Source organism: Leuciscus leuciscus (genome assembly GCF_965113295.1).
Source record: "Leuciscus leuciscus genome assembly, chromosome: 2".
NCBI classification, from domain to species: Eukaryota; Metazoa; Chordata; class Actinopteri; order Cypriniformes; family Leuciscidae; genus Leuciscus; species Leuciscus leuciscus.
Genome location: NC_138726.1, coordinates 16,966,393 through 16,994,329, shown reverse-complemented (window position 1 = coordinate 16,994,329; position 27,937 = coordinate 16,966,393). Strand labels below are relative to the sequence as shown.

The 27,937-nt window shown below is 36.9% G+C and overlaps 1 protein-coding gene and 1 long non-coding RNA gene across 7 annotated transcripts in view; one reads left to right on the top strand and one right to left on the bottom strand.

Annotated features, from left to right (window-relative positions):
• Positions 1-27,937, top strand: part of LOC309484770 (receptor-type tyrosine-protein phosphatase delta) — a 666,889-nt gene that overhangs the window by 466,769 nt on the left and 172,183 nt on the right. The gene's annotated exons all lie outside the window — the stretch shown is intronic.
• Positions 8,203-9,944, bottom strand: LOC309493434. The gene is made up of 2 exons (XR_014203929.1): positions 9,329-9,944; positions 8,203-9,249 (listed from the first exon to the last, which is right to left on the bottom strand). It is a non-coding gene; the product is annotated as an uncharacterized lncRNA (long non-coding RNA).

The window sequence follows — 27,937 nt, the reverse complement described above, 5'->3', positions numbered from 1 at the left end:
CCCCATTGTTCTCTTTCTTTCTTTTTCTATTTTGGTTTTGCCTCAAAACATCCAAACTTTACATGAACTTTCCCATAAATCGACAAAGGAAGCAGCTAAAACCTCTGAACTCTGAGATAACGTTTGACATGGTTATAATAAGCGCCTAACTGTCTGTCTCTCTGTTAGTTTTCTCACTGCGCTCGTGTGTGGCCGCTAGGGGCCCCTGAACTGAGGAAATGAATTGAGCGTTAATGTCATCAGGAGCGAGTGCCGCCCGTCTGTAAAAGGGTTAAAATGGGCCGATAAAGGGGCGAGTCAGTGAGGTGATGAAAATGAGCCCAAAGTGCCCTGTGTGTGTGTGTTCTGCAGTCGATCAGCACTTACAGTCCGTTGGCTCCAGATATCTCTTGTGTGTGTGTGTGTGTGTGTGTGTGTGTGTGTTTCATGCACACATGCCCAAACAATCAGTGCTTGCCACTGCAGTCCGACATCCCACAATTAACGCTGTGGAAACGCCTTCGATTTCCAATCCCGCTGCAGCTATCAGGCAAAAAAACGTTTGCGACTGAAGACAAAATAATTTGCTGGTTGGAGCAGAGTTTGCGCTTGTGTGCGCTGGGGTGAAGCTCTGGAGCAGATATGACGCCCGAGCACTGCATATTTGGCTGAAATGCGATACAGTCGAGCCCCCATCTCTCTCACACACACACACGTTAGATGGCTGGTGTGAGTGTGTGTGTCGCTTGTGGCATTGAAACGAGGAAACGTTTGTCATCGGAAATTATAAGGAACATCTTGAGTTGAAGACTAATTTCTTCCAGAGCACAGATATAGCAGATCGTGCTTGTTTTTTTTTTTCCAGTCCGTCAGTCTCTTGTCCAGGTTATTTTTCCCACAGACTCTCCGTGACCTCTGCGGGAAGAATGAATTTGGCTGAGAAGGAAATTTTCCTCAGGTTCCTGATTGCTGTGAGTCCCTCGATGACATTCCAAACATGATGGAAAAACAGAAAGGCAATGAAAGAATGAAGTGGGGGGAAAGAGGAATGTTGTCAGAATCCATGACTAGATCTTCTGGAATGTCAAGGTTTAAAAAAAAAAAAAAAAAAAATCCACATGAGAGAGACTGAGAGAACGAAATCTATATAAAAAACCAAGTCTACAATTATGGGGCGCCGACTTGTTTGAGAAAATGAACAGAGTGCCAGAACTTCTGGGAATGATCGGGCCTGTAATCTGCCAAACGATCACAGCCAAAAACCGACCGCTCACTTCCGACTTCAGATCCGCACGACCCTGAGAAAGATCCAATGTGATCGAATTAGAATTCAGCACTTTCTATGCTGTGTACAGTGAAGTATAATAATAATCATAACAGAGCAAGAAATGCATTTTTTTTCGGCATCAAATGCCCAGTGACAGGAGGCATTAAACCTTCAGCACACAAAATATGAGACTTTTTATTTTCTTCAAAGGTTTGCATTTTTTGTGACCTTGTTACCAAAATGTGGGAAATAAAAAATTTAAAAATATTGTGGAAAATGCAATAAACATGAAATAAAATCCAGAGTGGGTGACAATGTTGCTAGACACAGGACTGCGGTTTATTTTAAATGAATCCATCACTCAGTACGGGTTAGTTAATTTGAGAGCAGATGTTGACTTAGTAAAGCAGAGGGGCTGGGGATACAGATGTGTTTAAAACTAGCTACACGTCATGGTTATTTTGTTATTTTGGAGAAGTTTATCAAGCAAATCTAACAATAACGGGATTCATTTAAATAAAAAACAATTAAAACACAATTTTTATAATAATTTGTTTTACGTATGAACAATATTAGAGGCAAACAAATATTTATGAAAGTAACTCATGAGTTAATTTTAATGTTTTCATATTGTATTCATAAATTGTGTTCATTGAGAGTGAATACATTTTTTTGACAATGTCACAATCAGAATAATTTATCTCAGTTAAACATTCACGCAAATTTAATGCAAGGTTTTTGTTCTGTGGGATGTGACAAGCACAATTCAGTAAATGAGAGAAACACATGAAGAGTTTTACACATTTCAGACTTTCAGTCATACAAACAGCTGTTTTCTTGTATTCCTTGTGTAGAAGAAAAATGCAAGTTTCTGTGTGGAATTGTGTGTGAATTATCGCAACAGTTCCCTCACAAAGGCTTTAGCAATTCCAGTTCTCACCGTTTTGCACTTCTTTTCAGTGTCTGTCTGTATAAAAAATGAGGCGTTTATTCCACGTACGAATACCATGATTATAAACGGCCAGTTTATAATTGCTCATTCTCAGTGAAACTCCAGATAAAGGCATCAGGAGAGAAGGGTGTATGGACGGTTATTATGGCTCATATAAATCCTGTTTATTGGGAAGAGAGCCGATGTAAGAGACATGGTGTGACGTAGGAGAAATGAAGAACCAACCACTCTCACTACACTGGTTAAAGAGCACAACTGTGAACGCCCACTTTTACAGCACAGTCTCTCGATAGATATCACAAAACATTTCATCAAAAAAAGTCACAGCATTTCAAAAAACAAATCAGAAACAAAAAGATTTTGAATTTATTTAGTTATTTTTATAAACTATACAGTCCCATGAAGCATTGTGAATGATGTAATAAACAAAAAAAAAAAAAAAAAGAAATGGGGCCAGGGCTACATTATTTTTACAAAAAAATAACTTGCATAGGATATTAAATATAAATTTGAAAAAGACAGAAAAATGTAATTTTTGGAGTGCAAAGCCATTATTTTAATGCTCAATGATTTGGGGAAGAATCTATTTGGGATTTTTATGTAAAAAATTGGGATTGTGACTTTGACATGATAAACATTTAACATCTCATATCATTTCGGCTTAGACATCCAGGCAGAAAAAAAGACCAAAAAGAAATGTGGCACAGTATGAAACTATTGACTTAGTCATTGCCACTAATAGAAGTATTTTTGTGACTGTTCGACTGTTATTCATGATGTTTTATGAAGTGGGTGGAGGGTCCTGAGCTCATTTGCTGCAGTTTCAATTTCCATGGTAACAACGACTTCTCTGATTGGTGGGACTTTTTTGAGGATTATAGGTAGTGTAGTTCTTAAGCTGTATATGGTCCGTGAACAGTATCTGGGGAGGTTTAAATATTATTGTAAAAAATCCATTTCTCTGTGAAGAAAATAAGCAGCTTTTCACTTGAGATTCTTGCTCTCTATTTTGGTTTATCTTGGTTTTTCATTTACTGCTAAATATTCCTCTATTATTCGCCCTGGTCAGGTCAGGATGGACAGATAGTCTTCCTCTATTGATCTGTCATCTATCTTACTGGTGTTGAAAGGTTGGTTGGGTGAAGATGAGAGATGAGAGCATCATCGTCAGTGTTACATTTCAATGGCTATTATTAAAGAAACAACAATAAAAAAATTAAAAATATAATACTTTTATTCAGCAAGGACACATTAGGCCTAAATTTATCAAAAGTGACAGTAAAAGCATTTATAATGTTCCAAAAGATTTATATGTCAAATAAATGCTTTTCTTTTGAACATTATATTCATCAAATAACCCCCCCCCCCCCCCCAAAAAAAAAAAATTGCAATAAAAAAACAGCAAAAAACATTTCCAGCATTGATAGTAATAAGAAATGTTATATACAGCAAATCAGTATATTAGAATTATTTCTGAGTCATGTGACGCTGAAGACTGGAGCAATGGTGGTGAATATTACTGTGACATCAGATAAATAAATTACATTTAAAAAAATATTCCCATAGAAAACAGTTATTTGAACTGGTGGCCCAGTAGTACACAACACAACATAATTTAAAAAGCAAACATAAGTTCACAACACAACGGAAAATGTACAACACAACGAAATAAAGCCGCAACACAACGGAAATGCTCCTGACCACTAGAGGGCTCTCGGAGTGCGATAAAGTTAGTTTTGCTTGCCATTGTTCTATAGAGTCGGCAGTCAATATCAATACCACGATTAGTTTTAACAGTATGTAGCTAACCATTGTATATCGACATAAAATATAGGCTACTTCAAAATCACCTACATGAATTATAGCTGCGTATTTTTATTCGAGAATGTTTTGACGCTCTACCTCAGCGGCAATTCCACCAAGTGGTTAAAACGTATAATTTATTATAAAGTAATTTGATAAATAAAAATAAAAACCATTTGGTGAATTGCAGAATAACAGGAAGGTATTGGCACAATTTCACCTGTAATAAGTCAGTCTGGTCACTAGGAACCTACCACAAGCTTTGGGACATAAAAAAAAAAAAAAAAAAAAAAAAAACACCTTTAGGTAAATTACAGTAGGCCTAATGTTTTTATAAAAAAACAAATTGTGTACTGTGCATGGGGAGCTATTGGCACAATCTCACCTGTTGTAAGTCAGTCTGGTTAATAGGAACTACAACCTTTGAAACATGATCAAAGAAAAAAAAAACACTTTTATTATATTACAGAAAGTTCATAAAAAATCATTTTTACTGTAAATACACGAAGGGAGGTATTGGAAAAAAAGTCAGCTGTAGTAAGCGAGTCTACTACCAATACAATCAATATTGCGTGAGGCAATCTTGTATAATATATATTATACAATATATATGCAAGATTGCCTCACAAAATTGGCATAATATATTATACAAGATTGCCTATATATGATATAATATAAATAAATATAAATATATATATATATATATATATATATATATATATATATATATATATATATATATATATATATATAAATAAAATTTAGTTTATCAGTGTATTTATAAGGGTTAGGGTTATACTGCTGGACTTAAATAACTGGAGTTATATGTGGATGCATTATATATGAGTAGTTATTTAACTGAGATGCATGAAAAATACATGGGAATGAGATGGGAGACTATCCCAGTGAACAGCTTACAGTGGTCATACAGTGCTGAATACTGTAACACTGTTCATGAACTGGGAGAGACTGAGACACTGGTTTAGATTTGGTGTGCTGTAAATTAGTGAAAGTGTCCAGAGGAAGCAGAACCTCAGAGCTGTCAAAGTCCACAAGAGCGGCCTCTGATATCAGAGGAAATACTGCAGAGCACACACAGCTGAAGTCAGAGCGCTTGACTGTGATTTATGTTTCTCATGGGAATCACGTCTCGCTGTGAAATGAGGAATGAGTTCCATTAGCAAACGCTTGAACACCTTACACACCAACACCATGCCGACTCACACACATGAACACTTGCACACAGATACATGCATGAATGCTGCACGTGCATAAACCGCACATAAATGCATGCATCAGATATGACCTCAAATATCCATGTAATATTCAATGTGCATCACACACACAGTTTGAGCATTTGCATGTTTCTGTCTCTCTTCATCATGAGCGATGGATGCTGAGCTGCTGTAAGAAGATTATAGTTTTGCAGAGAGAGACAGGCAGAAAAACAGAAAAAAAGACAGCAGTTAGTAAATGGTGAGTTTTATGGCGCTCATAAAGAACTGTGTAGTTTTACTGAGTGTGGACAGTCAATTGATCTCTCACGAAATCTTCACTGCAGACCTGTATGTAGAGGTCATCTTAAAGGGATAGTTCACCCAAAAGATGATCATTTGTCATCATTTATCATCATTATAAAGTAAGTCTAAGTCTATTTACTTGCACTCATGTCATTCCAAACTTGTATGACTTTATTTCTTCCATGCAACAAAAAAGAAGTTATCCTGTCAAATGTTTTTTTTTCTTCTTCTTCATGCATTGGAAGTCAATGGGGTCCAATGTTCTTTAATTCCCAACATTTTTCAACAGATTTTCTTTTGTGAAAAGTCATACAGGTTCACTGTAATATATCATCAGTAAATTACAGAATTATTGATGCAAGCTTCAAATATTGAATGCAATCAAATATGAGACAAATTCTGATGTAATGCAGCTCTAAAAAGACAATAGTGTCATTATTCAGCTCAATTCAGTCCAATAACTATAAAGTTTATCAATATGAAATTATTTGTACTAATCAAAATATTTTAACCAATTTCAACTTTTATAAGTTATAAATGATTATGAAGATTAGATCAAAATTGTTGAAATGACTTGTACAGCCAATTTGATTAAAACAAAGGGATAAATAAAATAAGGCAGCAACTAAACTCAATTTAAATTCAGTGGGATTTAATGTCCGGAATGTTGCAATGTTTGGAATATGAAGATGAGTAAATGATGACAGAGAGAACATTTTTGGGTGAACTATCCCTTTAATGCATCATAAACATTCATAATGCCTTGTAATACACATACATTGCAACACATGCATGTAATTATTAAAAGGTCTAGCCTTTGTGATTGTGAATATTCTATGACTTGCAATGTTTCTGCTGGCAACATAGAATTAATTAAAAATGAATGTCACTTTATCACTTTACTTTATTTGGACATTAAGTTTGCAAAGGTCATGTCAAAGACTAGTTTCACAATCAGATTCAGAACTAGTCTGCACACAATCTATATTATATAAGTGTGGACATTTTGTCCGGTAGGCTTAGGTTAAGGGTTCTGGTACTCAGTTGTGGTGGGTAAGGTCAGGGTAAGGAACTAGAGATTGCATTGTGTCAGTGTCCTCACAAAGAAAGGTGTTTGTTTGTGTGTGTGTGTTTGGTCCTGGTAAACCCTATGTTGTGGGGACAAAATGTCCCATCAAGGATGGCAATACCAGAAATCTATCTTGTGGGGACATTTTTTTGGTCCACATGAGGAAAACAGCTTATACTGTAAATGATGTTTTGTGGTCATATGTGTTTTAAAACAAATCTTATGTATAATCATGTGTAACATGATAGTTTAACAGTGATTGAGTCTCTCGAGGGATTGTAAAACACACACACACACACACACACACACACACACACACACACACACACACACACACACACACACACACACACACACACACACACACACTTTTTTCTTGTAATCTCTGCCGCAGTTTATTTGATGGATTATTGTGGGATTATGGAGGGAATGAGGATACAGGAACTGTAATCCAGACGAAACGTCAAAGCATCAAACTCTGGCGAGTGGAGAAGACAGAAAGAGATTGTGCATTGTGTGTGTGCAGTGTGACATTCATTAGTTTGCGTCTCATCTGTAACATATTTGGGGTGTACGATTTTTATACCGGTGACTATATAGCTATTGGCTAATATACAGTAAGTGATTATTTACGACACTGTGAATTGTGAATTTATCCTTTGAGTTAATGGACTACAATCCCATTATTAAGCACTGCAAATTATATAGGCCTATATATATATATATATATATATATATATATATATATATATATATATATATATATATATATATATATATATATATATAAACATTCTTGCAAATCAGATTCAGTTGACAAGAAACCTGTAAAAATCATCAGACATGAGAGGGCTGATGTTAGTTAATCAGTTCTTGTGCACATTTTTGTCTTGTATGAAACTCGCACAATTAATACCAGTGGCATTTTGTGGTTCTGTAAGTGTCTTTGACCTCAGATGATTCAGCATGCTCAGAGCTGGATGAGCTTGTCTGTGTTTCATTAGCAGTGTGTTGAGTGATCATAACTGCATGGAATCAGAGCCACTGAACATTCATATTCAGACAGGGATGAGAGTGAAATATCTGGGCTGTAATCAGCAGCCGGAACGCGTCCCAGCAGAGTCATTCTCCCAACAGATGGAATAGCCTGCGGGAATATTCCAGAAATCTCCAACATTCCAGAAAGCGTCATTTAGAGCTCGATTCATCACGACACAAACGCACTGACTTCACTTCATTCACCTGCTCGCAGTGTTTATAGGGCAGTTTAGTGATCGGATCGAGGGAGATGACAGACTTTATATCATCGTGAATTTAGCTTAAAATGTATATGAATAAGGGGAAGTGAATATTTTTAGACGCTTCTACTGGTAAATGTTCAGTGCCGTCTCTCTCAGTATGAGCTGAAATCCCTGGTTAAAAAAAAGAATTACATTTTAGCAATCTTTTAAAAAGAGTGCTTAAAACAGAAATAATTTACTTTAAAATAATATACATGCGTGTGAACTGAATGTAATGATTTCAGATCCTTAATTGCATGTTGATTGTAATTTAAAATATAAGATAATATTGAGAACGTGATTATTTTGGTCACTGTAATCATAATATAACATTTTCATACTGTTTAATTTCTAATCTTACTGCTCAGAAAGTCTCTTTCTCGACAATCTGGACTGACACACTGACACCAGCACTATAGCAACACAACAGCAGAGTGCCATATGAAACACACACACACACACACACACACACACACACACACACACACACACACACACACACACACACACACACACACACACACACACACACACACACACACACACACACACACACACACACACACACACACTCTTGTGGTGAGTACCAAGAAAGCATTTCCCACAATCCTCTGAAGCATTATATCCCAGATCCCTTGTTTCCCTTGTTCATCTCTAAGCGTTCAGTCTAATGAAACAAAAGGAAAATCCTGTGATCTCAATCGATTCTCCCATTTACTTGAGTCTCCTGATGTTTCTCCTCTAGAGTTCCAGATGAGACCTAAACAGTATCTCAAATTGTGCTCGCATTTGCTCGAAAAATCTGAAATTTCAGTATGAGCTCAAGTATTTCTCATCACATCCACATTAAGTGATATGGTGACCTGCCTTGACCTTTGACTGGGAGAAATGTGAGAGAAACAAGCAGTTTGGAGTTTTTTGGAGATGTACATGCAGGGCGAGAAACTCAGTTGAGTTCCTGTCAGTCTTTCACTCTCTGGGCTCGAGTCCACAGAACCGCAGGACTCTTTTCTGTAGTGGACGTGAGCTCACGACCCAAACCGCATCACAACCGGATCAATGCGAGAATGAATGAGCAAACGGACAAGGGATGTGCTTGAGATCATTAATGTCCTTGGCATCGTCACATGCTGTGAAACTCTGCAAGACTTTCCTTTGACAGTCTGTAATTTTGTGTGTGTGTGTGTGTGTGTGTGTGTGTGTGTGTTTGTGTGTGTTTTCATGGCTACTCAATATTTCCCTCATTCTGCACATCACTGTTGCCAGCGGAAATCAGGGTGGAAAAGACCCTGGCATCTGATTGGCTGCTGGGCCGTGTGCCAGTGATCACATGATATCGGACTGTCATTCATGCAAATTCAGCTGGAACCTTCAACAGACTTCATCAACACTTTTTTGTAGAACGTTTCAGCCTTTTTGTAAATTTGTTTTATGAGATTTTGAAAATCTCACTGACACTGATGAAGCGCCTTTACTAACTTACACTACTGTTCAAAAGTTAAGGGCTGGTTAGAAGTCTCTTCTGCTCACCAATGCTGCATTTATATAATACAAATACAGTAATATTGTGAAATATTACAATTTAAAATAACTGTTTTCTATATGAATATTGTACAATTGTAAAATGTAATATATTCCTGTGATGCAGTTGAATTTTCAGCATACTTTCTCCAGTCTTCAGTCTCACATGATCCTTCCGAAATCATTCTGAAATGCTGATTTGCTGCACAATAAACATATCTTATTAATGTGAAAACAGTTGCGCTGCTTCATATTTTTGTGGATTTTCATGATGCTTTTTTAAATAGAAAGTTCCAAGAACAATATTTGAAATAGTAAATAAATTTTTTACATTATAATGTTTTGATTTCTGAGAGATTTATGTTACTTGTGATCAGTTTAATGCATCCTTGCTGAATAAAAATATAAATTTATTGCACACACACACACAAAAAAAAAACTTTTTGAACGGTTTTGTACATATACTTGTTGCATTTATTTGTAGGAGCTCATACAGATCTCTTATCAGGGACCAAAACTCAACTCAGTTTTTTCTTTCTCTTTGCTTTCACACAATCTTTTACCTTTCTCTTTGCTTTCACACAATCTTTTACCATGGATCTGTTTTCGGTCAGTTCGATCTTTTCACTGTTAAGCCTGGAACACACCAAGCCGACAGTCGGACGTCGGGCAGTTTCCGTGCGTCGGCCGACTAAATCTTCTCAGTGTGTTCCGCACCGTCGGCTGAAATTGGTCCTCGTCGGCTTTGTAACGGCCGATTCGACATGTTGAATCGGCGTCGGGCCGTCGGTGAAAGAGGGAACTCTGATTGGCTGTTCAGCTTAGTGACCGAGTCAGTGCACGAGAATAATAGCAAAACAGCGAGCAAAGTCAAAACGGTACAGATAGAAGGCTGTTCTAATGATATGTCATCTTACCTGAGTGTTCCTTGGCGAATATTTCAATATTAACACGAGAGGAGTGGAATAAAGAAAGTGTTTAGCAGGATTGATATTCAAAACGGTAAGCACGCACTGCTTTGTTTACGGTTTGTGTATCTGCAGCCTGCAGCGTCGGTTTCCCTTTTTGAATGACGAATATAGACGAATATATCTGCAGAAATAGACAGCTGTCTCATTTACATGCAGGCGCAGAACGCGCATTCTAGCTAACAGTCGGCTGTAGTTCTCTCGGTGTGTTCAAGACAAGTGCAGCTTTTTACCCCGACGCGAGGCGACAACACAGTCGGCTTTCATCAGCGCTAGTTTGTCGGCGTCGGCTTGGTGTGTTCGAGGCTTTAAAGGCCTTTGGTATCGTCTGATGAGGTTTCTTGTCCTGCTTATTTTTGAAAACACTTGAAACAAATACAGCGCACCGAATAATTCAGTTCAACATGTCCTACAGGTCGCCCGCTGTGGATACGCAAAATTAGCTGCCGCCGGGCAAAAGCTTGTGTGTGTGTGTGTGTGTGTGTGTGTGTGTGTGTGTGTGTGTGTATTAAGCCATTGTAAATGTTTCAGATGTTTTTGTGACACTGATACTTGAACTCAAGCCACAAATAGACACACACACCCACACACGCTGAATGCACAAGGTCACTTTCTAAATTATCATATTTTAAAGGAAAATGTGTGTGTTTGTTTAACTTTTGAAGCATATCTCCAGAAGTATGACAAAACCTATGTTTAGAACATAGTTTGATAAATAAAACTGTATTTTTGTATTTTTTTTGATTGTCTTTAGGGGGGCTGTATTATGCAGACCGTCTTTAAACCATATGTACTGCAGACTATGATGTGCTTTTTTAGTTCAGTAGGTGTGTTTTTTTACGTGTGTGTGTGTGTGTGTGTGTGTGTGTGTGTGTGATGTGTGTGTGATGTGTGACTTTTGACGTCCTCTCAGACATAATGGCACTCTGAAGAGGGGCATGTCTACAATAAGACAACATTTCAATTTCTGTGCAAGAACCAATCAGAGAGCAGCCAGGCAATCAGCTAACTTATGACATCAGAATCTAACATTTTTACATGACAGTCAGTCAGCCAGTCAAACAGTTCTAGGCACCAGTGTGTGTGTGTGTGTGTTTTACTGAATGCTTGAACTGAATCCGTTCACTGATCTATTATAGATTAAGTAGAGTTCAATTTGAATTAAATTTTTCCACTTTCCATTTGTTTTCCTTTTCTTTCTGTGAGGTGTCAAAGTTTAATTTTGAAATAATTTTATCAGTCAATTGCTTGGTTGTGATGGTTTAGTCATGGCCAAAGGCAGACAACAGTAGGGGAAATGTTTGAAAACAGTGATTATTTGTGTCGTTCTCTGACTCTGTTGACACATAAGTGACACACTTGTGAAGAATCAATAGGCTAAGTCAGTGATGATGCTTTCTGATATTAGTTTTATAGACTTAAAACTCTCAGAAAAGCTACATCATGAGCAGTTAAATGTCCCGGAAAATCAAGACTCGTGGTTCAGTGAGTGAGCCTACTGTTGACTCCAGAGTCCAGACGGATTCATTTAAAGATTCATCAGACTGATTCAGTCCTTATGAAAATGTATGATTCTTAAAAAAAAAAAAAAAAAGAAGCATAACATGGAGCAGCTCAAGAGTAATTTCTCCATGATTCTGTACTGGTGCACTGTATGTTTTATAGACGTGATGATTGTGTTATTTCATAGTTGAGACCGCAAACTCACGACTCATTGCGGGGAACACTGGGTCATGTGATTTGTGGGACAAAAGTGTGCATATTTTATGTTTCTTCACAATCTTTCTTGTGGTTCCATGTTTGCATGTTTTATTTTGTCATGCAAAAAGTTGTGAATTATGACTTTTTTATTTTCTCCATACTGCAAAAGCTATCATTTTGAAGTTCAATTGAGTAATTATAGAAACCTGTGGGAAGACCCCTAAATAGATGAGATGGTGTGTGTGTTATCGGCAGGACTACAGAAATAGATGAGTGGCTCAAGTGGCACATTAACTGTCTCACACACTCAGTGAATTTTCTAGTTAAAGTAATACCAGCTGTTGTCTAGTTTTGTTGACAGAAGTACTTGAACGCGATTATTGTGTATTCTGCTGATTTTATATGTGAAGTTCATATTTTCCAGTTGGTTTACACAGATGATATTTAGTGTGAAGTGTGTGAATGATGTGTGATGGTCTTTTGCACATCCGTTACAATGATGAATGAATATCATCCATTTCCAGTAAAAGTGTGTATGATTTATAGCTGTTGTCCGTCCCTGGTGAAATAGAAGTAGGGCCTACACTTTAGCACACTTTTAAAATAGGTACTTATGGTCATAATATAGGCTACTCTACTCTAAAATAATATACTTAAGAATTAGGGGTGTAACGGTTCACAAAATTCACGGTTCGGTTCGATACGATACACTTGTGTCACGGTACGGTTCGGTACGTTTTTGATACAGCAAAAAGAAAGATGGCAGAGAAATTTCTTTGATTTAATTTTTTTAATTCTTTTTTTTATTAAAACTAACATCATAAAGTATGATTTTTTTTTAACTTTGAGCAATTCTAGAGCTATAATTGGCTCTTCTTAGGAGCATATAAAACAAAACAGCTCCTTGGAAAAAATGAAATGTAATATTGTGGCAGTTATAAACAAAGGTTTAGTTCAGATTAACATTTGAGGGTGCTTTCACACCTGCCTCATTTAGTTCGGTTGAATCGCACTAGAGTTCGTTTCCCCCGTTGGTGCGGTTCGTTTGGGCAGGTGTGAATGCGGCAATCGCACTCGGGTGCGCACCAAAAGCGGACCAAACAAGCGTACCGAGACCTCCTGGAAGAGGTGGTCTCGGTACGCTTTGAAACGAACTCTGGAGCGGTTCGTTTGTGGTGAGAACGTGATCCGACCTCGAACAGAACCAACTGCCAAATAACTGCGCATTTTTGGACTAAGCCAGTTGCCGTAGTCAGCTGCGCTGTGCATTAACGTTATATAGGATGAGGAGAAATGTTTGTTGACAGTTTGCAGCTCGCCTCGCAGACAAACTTGGAGTTGTGAGGAGGTGCGGAGCCTGATAGAAATTATATTTTCGAGCCGCATCCTCGGTTCATTCTCAAATATTATTGTTTGTCTAAAGTGGTGTAGACAAACTATAATAAAATATGACCAAGGATACAATCAGCCCACGCAGTTGTCTCTCCATAGTAAACAGCGGCGTGTTGTCTGCCGGATTTTCCACAGATTTTTTGTTTATTTCTGGGAGTTCTGTTGAAATTTCCCCGCACGTTAATTCTGACCAAACGAAGTGCAGTTATGGAAATGCGTTCCGAGTGATGTGGATGTTGTCACGTGACTGCATTTTGGTTCGTTTTATCAACTCATAAACTGATCCGGACCAGAGCGATCAGTGTGGTGTGAAAAGGAACCAAAACGCCTTAAAAATGCAACAAAGTATCATTTGTCGCCCTTGGTCCGGACCAAATGGACCGAACTACAGATGTGAAAGCACCCTGAGGGCAGCAATTGTATTCATAATGTCAAAATAAAACCGACGTAATGTTACTTGAAGGCATTATAGCCTACTATTCCTGCCAAACTTCCATGGTTGCAGTTAGTGTTACAGTAAATCCATTGTGAATGTTGCAGATCTGTGGACACTGGATAGTTCATTCATGGCACAATGTTTCTTCCTGGTTTCCACGCACTGTTTGATCCGTTAATAATGGAGAAATGTGAATGTTTCTCACTAGATCTCGCAGCGATGTTATTACTTCTGTGGCGAATTCAAATGCTTTCTTTACTGGATCTCTTATTAGCGCTGTGTAGTAACAGTGTTGCATGATCACGATCGGCTCGCGCTGCACTGGTCCAAACTGATAAGCGGTCCGTCAACCACACAATAACGAGCAGTTTCGTTCCGCTTGCATTACGTTTGCCATTTGATGTTGGGAAATGTTGTGGTCGCGCCGGCGTCTCTTACATTATGAGCGCACAAATTTTGGTCGGCAGGAAAAATGGTCCATCGAACCGTTCGGTTTGAAAATGCGTACCGAAAACCGAACCGAAAGCCTCGTACCGAACGGTTCAATACGAATACGTGTATCGTTACACCCCTATTAAGAATGTAATCTGTTAAGCATTAAAGGATTAGTTCACTTCAGAAAATACAATTTCCTGATAAGTAAGGAATAATTGACGACAGGCCGTTGAATTATTAGAAAAATAATGCACACCCAAGGTGGTAATGCGGTCACGACGTGAAGCGGAGTGGCCGTTACACCTCGGGTGTGCATTATTTTTCTAATAATTCAACGGCCTGAAGTCAATTATTCCGCTTATACTACAGTTACCACACCTCGACACATTGTTCAGATTATGTATTTCAAGACGTTTGTAAAGTTTTTGTCATTAAAACGCTCTTGTATGTAGGACTAATTTCTTCCGCATCTAATCCCATGCCTCCGTTGCTAATTCCAAAACGTCATTTCAGAGTTAGTAACGGAGGTTTGAGCCGCTGATAGCAGACTAATGCTGGGGACACACGACTAGCTGACACATTCTCTGACTGTTTTCATCGACTGCAGCAGATTTTAAACACCGACTTTGAACACAGACTGAACGCGCTGAACACGCGTTTGGGCATGATCAGTCATAAGTATCAAATTACATTCATAACCGGCCTTAAAGTGTGTTCCCGGCTTTATGCAGTTATTAATGCAGTTATTAGAGAGAGATGTTGCAATAATGAGACAGAAAAGCATATGTGCGTCAATATTATTATTTATTTATTAATTCAATTCGTTTTAATTAATTCGTTAATTCTTTTTTTTTTTTCTATTATTGACAGATGACAGTAGACTAGCCAAATAAATGAAACCCAAAGCCCTTTTAACAAGTAGGCCTATCAATAATTATTTATTTGTTAAATTATCTGCAATAAAAATCCGTGCTGCAGGACTATCCATTTATTTAGCCTATATTCAGTTTAATTTTCTATTGATTATAGATAGGACTTTATAGTTTATTTATTCAAATTAAACTGCATGTTTCTATTGAATGTGAAGCTAGACATTGAAAATTGCAGATCAAGCGCATGGGGCGAAATGCTTTTTCTTGTTATGAATTGTATCCTATTTTCCGTTATTACAGTTGACTACGCAAAGTGATATGGAACTGTAATGCGGTCAAGACCTGCCTGGAACTACTTTAGCCGTGCGTTTCCCTGAAAATAATGCACACCTTAGAACGTTCGTCAACCAATCAGATTCAAGCATTCAATGGCCCTGTAGTATAATTTACTTTAATTTACCCCCACGTCATCCAAGATGTTCATGTCTTTCTTTCGTCAACCGAAAAGAAATGAAGGTTTTTGAGGAAAACATTCCAGGATTTTTCTCCATATAGTGGACTTCAACGGGAACCAATGGGTTGAAGGTCCAAATTACAATTTCAATGCAGCTTCAAAGGGCTCTACACAATCCCAGCTGAGGTATTATCTAGCGAAACGATTGGTGATCTTCTAAAAAAAATTAACATTTGACCCTTTTTAACCACAAATGCTCGTCTTGCACTAGCTCTGCGATGCGCCACTCATTACGCATTACTTAGGCCTAGTGTTTTATTGTGTTTAAAAGGAGAGGATCTGTTCTTTCTTTTGATATATTGCATGTTCAGATATTCATACAACATTTGACCAAATACTTTTTTAAATAAATGCTGGCGGGGAAAGAGTTAAGTAAAATTGCCCGAATGTTTCAATTTGCAAGACTTAAAACTGCGTGCAAATAATGAACATTAGAGATTATGCAACACTAGCCCCAATGGGCAAGTGAGAGTTCCGTAAACTGTCCCGAAATGTGAGCAAAAGTCTTGTTTCGCAGCATGCAGCTCTCTTGATACATTTTTACTCATTTATTAATACATTTATTTGCACTATAGCCTGCCTGCTATAGTGCATACCTTTTTTGTGGGAATATCCCGCTTTATAATCACGAAACCTGCGGGAATGTGTAAAAGTATGCGCAATACCCTCATTCCGGGCCAGTTTAACTTCTGGCTATTAAGCCAGAAGACATTTATCTAGTAAAGAAAATGTGTTGTCAGTGTGTGTATGTATATGTATGTATGTGTGTGTGTGTATATATATATATATACAGTACAGGCCAAAAGTTTGGACACATTACTATTTTTTATGTTTTTGAAAGAGGTTTCATCTGCTCATCAAGCCTGCATTTATTTGATCAAAAATACAGATTTTTTTTTTTTATATTGTGATATATATTATTACAATTTAAAATAATTGGTTTTCAATTTATTATACTTTAAATTATCATTTATTTCTGTGATGCAAAGCTGAATTTTCAGGATCATTACTCCAGTCTTCAGTGTCACATGTGACATCCAGTCTATCACATGATCCTTTAGAAATCATTCTAATATTCTGCTTTATTATGAGTGTTGGAAACAGTTCTGCTTCCTAATATATTTGATGAATAAAAGGTTGAAAAGAACTGCATTTATTCAAAATAAAAAAAAAATATTTTCTAATAATATAAATCTTCTTTACTATCACTTTTTATCAATTTAACACAAGGTTGCTGAATAAAAGTATTGATTTTTTTTTTTTTAAGACAGAAAAAAAAATACTGACCCCAAATTACTGACCAGTAGTGTATATTGTTGTTACAAAAGATTTATATTTTTAAAACATTTGCTTCTTCTTTTTTTTCTTTTTTTCTTCTTCTTTTTTTTTTACTTTTTATACATCAAAGTAGGGCTGCACGATATTGGAAAAAAATTACATTGCGATATTTTTTTCCCAACGATATATATTGCGATATTGCGAGCCATCAATCCAGGCTAAAGTCCATAATTACCATTCCATGATATTAATAATTTCACTAATAAGCAAGCTTCATTACAAGTGACAAAGGTCACTTAATATTTTATTCCAAAATTAGAACATATTTCTGTCAGAATTCGGTGAACATTCTACGCAATCCAACGTGGCGGCGCTCTAAACAGATGTTTGTTCATTAGGCTAAAATTCCTCAAAATAAGTCAAAAAAATCTTTCTCTCTCTCAAATACACATTTGATAGGGATTAGGCCTACATGGTTTTATTTTGTTTTGAATGGTTCTGTTTAAAAGTAGAGATTTCTGTAGATAATAGATATATTTCTATTTTTTTTTAGCTGTGTGAGGCGAGTAGGAAATTTTATATGCTGAGTTTCGGTTCATGGATGATAGTTTAAGCTCCAGTTCAGGCGCTGGCACCTCCGTGTCGTGATTATCTATTGTCTGACTCTGCTATATTTACTTCTTGTTTATTAAATCCAGGAAAGTGGATAATGAAACACTGATTAAAATTAAGATACAATTAATACAAAACGAAATTCGCTTTAAAGAAAGGCTTTGTGCTTTCTGTTTGAGGTCTCTGTGAAAGTTTTAAAGCAGTCTTTAACTGCCGCTTTCAGAACGGTCGCGTCCGTAATGGAGAACTGTCACATAACATTGTTTTTTCCTCATAAATGCGAACACGAAAAATAAAAACAAAAGACTTTTTAAAAAAAGACAACCATCCATAACTTTATAACACTCCAGGCAAAGTACCTCTTTTTGGTCAACATCCTCCTTTTTGTAGCCGAAATAGTCCCAAATAGCTGATTTTGACTTTCTTTTTGGTACGAAATCATAATTTTTTTGCGGCGGATCTCTTCGTCGCCCATTTTTAGCTATAGGATTGCCAGTGAATGTTGGCTGTGAGCGGTGAGCAGCGACACAGCGAACCAATCACTGTGCAGGCAAGCGGAACGTGCATGTCACCCCAGCAACAAGCCATACAACAAACTCGTGTTTACTGTGTGCTACCCTGGTGCTACCGTTCTCTTAATACATCATGGGTGCTACTACCCTTCACATCGCATGTTCCGGCGATGTGATTATCGCTCATGCGCACATCGCGATGTCGATGTTAAAACAGAATATCGTTCAGCCCTACATCAAAGTATCCTAAAAAAGTATCACAGGTTATGAAAAAATATTAAGCAGCAGAACTGTTTCCAACTTTGATAATGAATCATCATATTAGAATGATTTCTAAAGGATCATGTGATAGATAGAGTAATGATCCTGAAAATTCAGCTTTGCATCACAGAAATAAATGATAATTTAAAGTACATAAATTGTATAATAAATTGAAAACCAATTATTTTAAATTGTAATAATATATCACAATATAAAAAAAAAAAATCTGTATTTTTGATCAAATAAATGCAGGCTTGATGAGCAGAAGAAACCTCTTTCAAAAACATTAAAAATAGTAATGTGTCCAAACTTTTGGCCTGTACTATATACTATATGCTATGTACTATAGCCTTCCTGTAGCTCAGTGGTAAGAGCATTGCGTTAACAACGCAAGGTTGTGGGTTCGATCCCAGGGGATTGCACATACCTATGTATAAATGTATAGGATAATGCAATGTAAGTCGCTTTGGATAAAAGCATCTGCCAAAATGCATAAATGTAAATGTACTATATATATATATATATATACACATACACACACACACATATATATATATATATATATGTGTGTGTGTGTATATATATATATATATATATATATATATAATTATTATTTTTTTTTTATAAAAAATATGCTGTTAAATAGCATTGATAAACATCATACAGTAGAAAGAGTGAGTTGTGCTTTAGGACACTGAGCTGTTTGAGCATGTGTTGAGATGCGCACACACACACACACACACACACACACACACACACACACACACACACACACACACACACACACACACACACACACACACACACACACACACACACAGTCTCTGAGGTCAGAGGTCAGCGCTGTGCTGTCAGTAGGTTCTTCAGCTCTTGTTAAATGTGTTTGTTTATTATTGTTCACTAATTAACTCAAGGCCACAGTGAACTGCTGTAAAACCAGACAACAACAACAGATCAAACTCTCTCCGTCTGTCACATTTGCTGGTACTTTACTTTCTCTCTCTCTCTCTCTCTCTCTCTCTCTCTCTCTCTCTCTCTCTCTCTCTCTCTCTCTCTCTCTCTCTCTCTCTCTGTCTGTGTGTCTGTGTTAGAGAGAGAGAGAGAGACTGCTTTGAGGTCAGACTTATGCATCCAGTAGCCTAGATGAACTGACTTGTTCAGTGAAGATCCAGTGATTTACAGGCTGTTCACAAATCAGACATTCGATTATCTCCCATCATGCCGCTGAATTCACCTGCTGTTGTTTGACATTCATCAGACTCATGTGGCATTTAATTCCCTTTCCATTCGATATTTGCATTTTTTGTTTGACCACTGCTAGTGCCGAAGGGCTGTTTGATGCTTTAGCTGGAAACTATGATTTGAGATTTTTATTTATTTATTATCCTTACTGAACATTTGAGATGTCTCCCTAATCAAACACACCAGATTTAATCATAAGCTCAGTAGTAAAGACTCCAGGACCAGGGTTGGGAACTATTTTCTTTTTTCTTTCTTGGCAGCTTTGTGAGAGTCACATTTAGGCTACAGTATGAAATATAAATAAGATAAAAATGGTTGTTTGCATTTTCAGTTAAATTCCTTGTATAAATGTCTGAACTTTTGTCAGAAAGATTGAGCACATTGCATTGTGGGATACAGTACGTCGCGCTCTGATGTCTATGGCACATTCTGACAAATGCAGTATAGTCATCTGAGCATCAGTGCACAGACAATCACTCATGTAGTGTGCAAAGTACATACTGTGTGTGTGTGTGTGTGTGTGTGTGTGTGTGTGTGTGTGTGTGTGCTAAATGAGGGGTAAATGAGGTCCGTTTCTTCACCAGTCTGCGGTCTGTGGACGTCCTCTCTCCAAAAACAATGTGAAGCAGACGAGAGAATAACACATCCAGAATTAGCTGCTATTTCTCCTCAGTAAATGTTTCCAGTTTCAAACGGGCTGCTGGTCTTTCTGACGTCAGTCTCTGCTTGGAGAAAATGGCCCAAATTTGGAGCTAAACACAAACATACGAGGCCGAGCGTTTCAGGTAAACGTGATGAAGTCTCTCTGAGAGTCTCTGAAGTGCTTTAATAAAAGAATAAGGTCCGAATGAGATCCGTACAAGCGTGACGAGGGTCAGACGCTTGAAACCAAACGAGCCGTTTGGCTTTTGTTTACAGAATTGGGGCAATATTTGCATGGCGTCAATAGAGCAAGCCTGTGTTTCAGACTCATTTGCTCAGGAAATGTAAAGCCGAACAGAAGCGGCAACAATGGCTCTTCTGTGAGAGACAAAAGAGAACCTGAAAGGCAATATATCATACGCCGTACAGAGCATTTCCAAACAAAACACAGTTCATTAATTTAGCGTGTTCACTCTTGCTGACAGGAAAGACGTAGTACTGCTGTGCTGCTAGTGAATCAAAAGTTTCAGCTCGACTCGCTCAACGTTCCTTTCCTCTTTCATATAATCCTGATGCTAAAAGACAAGATGAAAAATACATTTGAAAGATATTTACCAAACCCAAAGCTCTGCATTTCATTCTTGTCACGATACTTTTGTAATTCATATAATTCTAATGGATGACTTCCAGTGCGACTAGTAATAAGATGCAATATAATAATAAAAAAATATATAAAAAACCGTAGCATTTCTAAAGGGGAACAACAGCAATCTCACTGCATCATCTGTGTAATCGTTCACTCTGTGTGGTGTGTGTGTGTGTGTGTGTGTGGTTCACGTATACCCTACTTTATGGGGACAAAATGCTCCCACAAAGATGGCAATATATGAAATCATTATCCTTGTGGGGACATTTTTGGTCCCTGTGAGGAAAACTGCTTATAAATCATATAGAATTATGTTTTTTGGTAATGTAAAAATGCAGAAAGTTTTCTGTGAGAGTTGTGTTTAGGTTTATGGTTAGCAAATAGAATATAGTTTTTTTGTACAAATATAAAAATCATTGTGTCTATGAAATGTCCTAGGTGTGTGCGATATTGCCCGAAATAATATCTCAATTTATTTTCTGGGATTTCATTGTTAATGATAATTAGACATTATTTTGCTGAGTGTGTTTATCGTGTTGGTACCTTGGCATGTTTAGGACTGCTGTGGACAGCTGACTCCCAAAGCTTTTAATATTCTTCATATTCTGTGCGATGGTCAGTTCGCAGCAGTGACAGAAATAATCTTTTCCAATAAGTTTTAATTGATTTTTACCTTTTTATAATGGCTTTTTTTATTTTTTTTTATTAAATGTATGCATCATCTTTTGTGTCAAATTCTTACATGTAATCAATACATTCAATTAGATTAAGACACAATAGGGCTGTTACCAATCACATGAAATCAGTATGAACAAAACTAATCTTTGCAATGCAGAGGAAACACAGAAGCTGCATCTGAATTTTCATTTAGATGCACTGCACAACTGTTTAATGCAGATCAGAGGCAACATGAATGCATTTAACCTGCAGTTACAAATAAAAAAGGAAAAAATACTTTAAATGTGAAATTTAAACTGCCAGTAGGTGGTAGCAAGTCACTGTTTTTGAGTGAGTCATTGTTTCAACAGACTCATTCAAATGGCTGATTCATTCAGGAATGAAGCATTATGAGTGAGTCATTGAATCATTCATTCAAACGATTCGTTCATTCAGTAATGAAACACCTCCTTGTGTTGCTCAGATGTTTGAACTATCTTTTTTTGGTGAAATAGAGAGAGAGAAAAAAAAAACAACAGCCAATACTCTTGTCTAAAATGTAAGTCACTTAATATCAACTTCTTGTTTATTGAACTGTTTTAAAATCAATATCACATTTGTAATCACGCAGTAAAAGTGTGCACTCTAAATGAGCAAGCACACTAGTCTAACCTACTAAGGCTACATCATGTAATGTATGCATGCTCTCTAGGTGTGTTTTTGTAAACTGGGGGACATACTCGATATTGTCAGTAGATTATATTGCACACCTCTAGAATGTCCCCATAAATCATGATAACCCTGTGTGTGTGTGTGTGTGTGTGTGTGTGTTTGTGCACCTGTGAGCGCATATGGGTTGTATGCACACAAATGTGTTTCTGCTTTGACTGTGAAATCGCCCACATGCGTGTCACCAGAGCTGAGCTGAACGCTGCTCAGTGATGCTCGAGTTACTGGTTTAGCTCTGCAACATTTTATTTATTTATTTTCTTAGAAATAAATGAAGGATATTAATCAAATATAAATATTTATGCTAAAGACATACTATATATTTTCACCCACTGACACACACAATTTAATGTGATAAAAAAGCCTATTTTTATTTTCTGTATTTTCTCCAAACTAAATGGAGTTAAATATAATTTGTATGCTAAGGATTTACTATACTTTTCATTTGTAAAGTGGAGGTATTCAGACTAAATGATCATTAGTTGTTGACTGTTATAATCAGTTTTATTGATGAGTCTCTGCAGCTCATTTCCAACCTCAGACACACGACATTAAACAGACGTTGTTCTCTTCAAAACTCTGCTGCATTACAGACCTGTGTGAAAGGAAATCCGAACAAATCTCTGTCCCTCAGCGGCGGATGGACCAGTGGAAACACGCTCGGCTAATCTTACCCTAGAGAATCGGCTTTGGCAGACTCCATTTCATCGCTCGCTGCCACCTTATCAGACAGAGAGAGATTTACAAAGCTCAACCTGTGTGTGTGTGTGTGTGTGTGTGTGTGTGTGCGTGATAGATGTTTGACTGTATCTTTTTACTGGATGCACAGGCAACATCTTTTCAATCTCTTGTTAGTTGTGGTTTGTTTTCAGGGTTCATTCAGTAAGAATCTCCTGCACTGATCATCTGCTCACTCTTTCCCCTTGTTCATATTTCAGTAGAGAAATTGATTGATTCAAATTGATTCAAATAAATACACTTACTGTATTTCAAATTCTAACTGTAATTCAAAATTTAGGCTATACAGTACTATAGCCATTAGCCAGTCAAATTTTAGGTTACACTTTACAATAAGTTTCCATTAGTTAACAGTGAACTAATAATGGAAAATACTTCTAAAGCAATTATTAATCTTTCACAACATTTACTAATATTTTTTTTAAATAATGGACCTGAGCTAACATTATCATTAATCGTAAAAATTGTATGTTAACAAAACCAATGTTGACAAAGATTAATAAACACTGTAACAAATGTATTGCTCATTGTTAATGTTAGCCTAGTTAATGCACTAACTAGTACTAATGGGACATTACTTGAAAGTTTTACTGAATATTTTCATTTATTTGTATTTATTTATTATAATGTATTTATTTATTATAATTCTTTATTAAATTGATCAAAAGTGGCAGTGTACAGTTATAATGTTACAAAAGATTTCTATTTGAAACAACAGCTATTATTTTGAACCTTCTATTAGGGCTGCATGATATTGAAGAAAAATGCGATATGCAATAACTAGTTAAATTATGCAATAAGATATTGCTGTACAAAGTGTGTAAAATATTATAAATTAAGATTCCAAAAGAAAGGTTTCATAGGAACAAGAATCTAAAATATTTTATCTTTAACACTTCTTGAGTTACAGAGTACAGACATGTAGCCTAAACTTCAGAAAAATAATAATTATGACACTCGTTTTTTATTCGAAAAACAAAAAAACAAACCAAGATATATTTCTAGTTTCATCATTATTTGTTTGATATTCATCTTTAAATAAAAAACAAATCAACTGTATACAAAGTCTCCCACATTTGTTTTTTGACTACCGAAAATGTGTACAATTAACCAATTTACTCATGGAGCCGCATTAAAATCTCCATATCTCTGGGTTTGAACCACATGGGGCCTTTAAAATGAAGATACCAAAATAAATGTTTATTAAAAACCAAAATATAAAAAACGAATATTAATATCTTTAATACTTTTTGAGTTTACAGGCTTGCGAACTTGGGGCAAAAAAAAACTCAAAAAAAGTGCTTTTTCCCATTTTTGAACTTTCACTGTTGGCATTTAATGCAACAAAGATTGTTAAAGTCAACAGATTTTACTAATAGACATAGGCCTACAATCAGGGTATCTTCCGTCCATTTAATTTCCTATTTGAAATGAAATAAGCAGAAACGAGAAACGGCGCCTTTATTCGTTTTTTCGTTTTTTCCAAAAAAAAAAAACGAGATTTCGGCTTGATTTTTCGTTTTTTTTAGTTCACAGGCAAAAAACGAATAAATGACTTCAAAATTCGTTTTGCACATGTGGACGGTCATGAGGCGCCCCTGTCAGCCGATTGGCCAAGAAAATCTGAGCATGTGACGTCATCGGTAGTTCCCCAGTTTTACTCAACAAAATAATAGTCCTATGGCTCTGCGTACCGCATATTAAACTGTTCAGGGCAGGTCCTAGGCTTACTTATGTGCAACTTAACGCGTTTCAGAGAAATATTTATATATCAGAAATATTAAATATTAATCTGCACCCAGACGGTTTTATTAGCTGTGCGGAGTTAAATCTGTCTGGTGCCGCGATGATGGTAAATAAAATTGTAGCCTACTGTAACTGTAGCCGCGAGAGTGAGACAGCGAAAGTACGAGAGGATGATTGACAGGACGATAGCGGAGGAAAAAGCGCAAGATTTTGTTAGTAAAGAAATATTTATTTGTTTAATATAAAAGTGAGTTTGTCTTTGAAAACAACAACAAAACGGTGAAATAACAGTGTGATCACAAAACTGAGCGTTCGTTTTAAAGGGAAATTTCCAAATATATTTTATTTATTTGTTAGCCTATAATGTTGCTGTTTTATGCTACAAGTTTAATACTATGCGGATGCGGGAGTTAAAACTGTGCTGGGCTATGTTGGTGATGACCCAGTTTAATTGTAGCCTACAGCATAAAATACAACCACAAACACATGTAATATGTATGCATAGCCAAAACACAACACGAGTTTGTTTAAACTTGATTTTTATTACCACCCATATATTTTTTCTTCCGGACTCCACGCCAGAGGTCCCCCCTCAGCACCCCTAACCCTTGTGTTATGTTGCGGGTCAATTTAAACCATTTAGGGTGCTTTCATATGGAAGCAAATAAGAGACCTAAGTATTTGAAATTTAACAGCCACTGAATACTTAGTTTTGAAATATTTTATTTTGAAAAACATTAATCTGAATTTATTTGCTCTGAATTCACCCCTTTGAAATTATTTTACTTTGGAAACCATGTATCTGAATTTATTTGTTTCGAATTTACCTCTCAAAACCTGAATTTCGATGAATATTTTTCAATGCTCACAAATTCAGAAAAAAAAAAAAATCAACTTACAGAATTTCAGATAAAATAGATTCAAGTTGATCAAATTTGATTGCTCAAATTCAGATCTCAAATTTCAAGTTAATATTTTTCAATGAAAACATCAGTCTAATTCGACTGCTCAAATTCAGATAAAAAAATTCAAGTTAAATATTCACATGGTAACATCCGGGCTACCCAGGATAGGAAAAACAGTTGAGCGCCTATCAGAGCACGACGATCATGTGCGCAAGGTATACAGTAGGTGGTGGTAATACTCCTAAGGAGTGAACGGCCATGAAACGGAAAGAAGAAGAAGAAGAAGAAGAAGAAGAAGAAGAAGAGCACGACGACCTGCCCGGTGTGATCCAAGAAGTCGATCGGCACGGAGGATGTTAAATGATGTTTTATTAACAAAGTTCGGGAGGAGCAGGTTCAGATAATTAACCAAATTATGCACAGCTGGAGATTAATCAGTAATCAACTCAATGACAGAGTATAAATTCACAGCAGACCTATCTCTGTTCATTGAAAGTTCGTCAGCATCCCTCCTCCACCCCATCTCCTCACTTCCAGTTCCATCTACACTTACCAACTGGGGGGAGTACTCTGGGTTCGGGCCTAACTCCGAGCTCAGAGCCCTTCCCCCGGACAGCACGCCAAATACGCATAAACTTATTGTACTAATTATATGTAGATGTGAACTCGTGAAACCTGTAAAGATGACTTCCAGGGAAAACGAAGGTGCCCCGGTAAGTTTGCCGTTTATGTACAATCGGACTCAGGGCTCGACAGAACAGAAGTATGTTGTTGCTAATTATGTTTGGAACAAATAGCTATGGTTTGTGTGACTCGTCTCTCTATGTAGGCAAGTCAGCTAGGCAACGGTACATGTATTCGTATTGAACCGAAACGGTACGGGCGTCACGGTTTGGTGCATGAATTTACACGGAGAATACACGGAACTACCGTTAGATACTCGGGTTCTTTAGGGACGCCTAAGCTGCTGTAGCCCTGCCTTATCTCTGAAGCTCTGTGGCTATAATGAACAGACTGCGATGTCAAGATTGCAATGATGGAATATGTTATGTGTGTGTGTGTGTGTGTGTGTGTGTGTGTGTGTGTGTGTGTGTGTGTGTGTGTGTGTGTGTGTGTGTGAGAGAGAGGGAGAGGCGCGGACGCGATCGAACGTGTGTGTGTGCGCGAGTTTTATTTTTATACCGTGTATTCTCCGTGTAAATTCATGCACCGAACCGTGACGCCTGTACCGTTTCGGTTCAATACGAATACATGTACCGTTGCCTAGCTGACTTGCCTACATAGAGAGATGAGTCACACAAACCATAGCTATTTGTTCCAAACATAATTAGCAACAACATACTTCTGTTCTGTCGAGCCCTGAGTCCGATTGTACATAAACGGCAAACTTACCGGGGCACCTTCGTTTTCCCTGGAAGTCATCTTTACAGGTTTAACATCCTCCTGTTTTAACTAACTGTTTTAACTTTAGATCGACTTCTTGGATCACGACAGACAGGTCGTCTTCTTCTTAAGGTTTTATTGGCGGTTGACAAACAACAAAATGGTGTATTACCGCCACCGACTGTGGAGTGTGGATCAAAATGACATTTTATATCCTCTTCTCATACAAATTATTTATTCTAAGATACTGAAAAATAAAAATATAACATTTATTTTGTAAAATATCCCCTAGTATAAATTGCATTTTTATTTTTCATAACATGTTCCACAGTTTTTTCTTGCCCACAAAATTGACACCCTCCCGTTTCATGTTTACCCATTTTATAAAGTGTACCGTTTAATCTTGTATGTCCAAATCTCATCCTTGATATTACTATCTCATCTCTCCTGTTTTTTCCTGCACTTCTCATCTCTCTCACTTTCCTTTGAATTCTGTAAAACCATCGACCTTTCTTCTCCATATCCCATTGTTTTTGCCACCTTACCTTCAAACTTTCCTTAATAATACTCTTGATTTCATTCTTACTTATACTAACACTTAAGTTAATTTCATTATTTTTAATGGCTTCCTTTGCTGCCTTATCTGCCATTTCATTTGCTTGGATACCAATATGTGCAGTGCAGGTACCCATAAAAAAAAAATCACTGTAAGTCCCATCATTTGTATTCTGTGTAATGTTTGCTGTATTTCTATTAAAATATCTGGTCTACTTTCCGAATGACTGTATTGTAAGCTAGCCAATGACGAACTCGAGTGTGAACAAACAACTGATTTTTAAGGTCAGACAGGTCGTCGTGTTCATGGTCGTGCTCTTCT